We start from the raw sequence: 1,872 nt of genomic DNA on the forward strand, positions 1-1,872 counted from the left end.
GTTGATTTGACTCATAGTGAACCCTCCTTGGATTTCCAAGGTGGTATCTCTATGGAAGTAGATGGCCCAATCTTGCTTCCGAGGAGTTCTCTCTCTCTCTCTCTCTCTCTCTCTCTATATATATATATATATATATATATATAATTTTTTTTCAACCTGTCTAGGAATTCCAGTCCCCCTTCCCTCACATCCCTGGTAACCCACAAAGAAAGTTCCCTTCCATTTATAATCATTTCCTTGACTTTTTACAATAGTGGACTAATACAATATTTGCCCCTCTGTGATTGACTTATTTCACTCAGCATAATGTTCTACATATTCGTCCACATTATACAGTGTCTTGCAGATTCTTCATTATTCTTTAATGTTGCACAGTATTCTATTGTGTGTACCATAGTTTGGTTATTCATTCCTCCACTGATGGGCCCTTAGGTTGCTTCCATCTCTTTTCTATTGTGAATAGTACTGCAATGAACATGGGTGTGCATATATCTATTTGTGTCCCGGCCCTCACTTCTTTAGGGTATATACCTAGTACCGGGATTGCTGGATCAAATGGTATTTCTATTTTCAACTTTTTAAGGAATTGCCATATTAATTTCCACAGTGCTTATATCATTTTATAGTCCCACCAGCAGTGTATGAGAGTCCCAGTCTCTCTACACCCTAGCCAGCATTTGTTATATTCTGTCTTGTTGAACTTTCCTATTAATGCTGGGGTGAGATAGTATCTCACTGTTGTTTTGATTTGCATCTCTCTAATGGCTTATGCTCATGATCATTCTTCATATGTTTGTTGGCTGCTTGAATATCTTCTTTGGTGAAATGTCTGTTCATGTCTTCTCCCCATTTTTTATTGGATTGTCTTTTTAATGTTGAGGTGTTAGAGTTAAGAAAAATTATTTTTGAATAACATGATTTTAATCCCTCCAAGTTTCCCTTTCTTATCCTCCAAATTAGTGATATTTTCTCAAAATCATCAATTAAAGCCAAGCTAGACTTTACCTTCTTCCTCAACTCAGTATTTATGTATGTATATATGTATACATGTATGTTTGTGGGGAGCTCTGGTGGCATAGTGCCTAAGGCATTTGACTGTTAACCAGAAGGATGATGGTTAAAACCCATGAGCAACTCCTCAGAAGGAAGATTGGGCATCTACTTCCATAGAGATACCACTTCAGAAATCCAAGGAGGGGTCACTATGACAGGTTCTTCCATTTATGTAGATCTCTTCTAGTATCAAATCCCATATGGTGAAAGTCACAATTATCCTTTAAAAATACATATGTGTAAGGACTCATAATATAAACCAAGAAATATATCTACCTTTGTGAGTCTCTCTAACATTAACTATAAGTCATTAGAAACCTGGAAGTTATTGGAAAGTTATTTGTAAAATGTCTGGACTTATACATAGAAGCATGTGAAGTATATGAAGAATGTAAACAACCATTAAGTTCACTTTGACTTGACATATTGTGACAAAGGAAAGCATACCATAACTAATCTTCATAAACTAAACTTGAAACTGTAAGTCTAAACAACCTCCTAATCTCTAACCTTGATGACAAAATGTAACATTCAGCTGATCTTTAACCTTGGAGAGGAGACATACCATACTACACTTTAACATCACATTTGCGTTCCTCATGTGCAGTCAAGGTGAAAATTTCACATATAAATCCTGAATATCCTGGCCACTCATTGTGCAAGGAAATCCTGCCAGATGTGTAGAATAGGCTGAGAGTGCCCATTTCTGCCAACCTTTGAACCTTGCTATGAGGGACTGCTATTGATTTTAAACCAGGGTCAAGCCTTCCTCCCAAAACCACTCATAAAATATAAATTCCTGAAGACTAGAGGTTTGTT

This window comes from Orycteropus afer, unplaced genomic scaffold (assembly GCF_000298275.1).
Source record: "Orycteropus afer afer isolate SDZICR_OR568_19922 unplaced genomic scaffold, OryAfe1.0 scaffold00847, whole genome shotgun sequence".
Lineage (NCBI taxonomy): Eukaryota > Metazoa > Chordata > Mammalia > Tubulidentata > Orycteropodidae > Orycteropus > Orycteropus afer.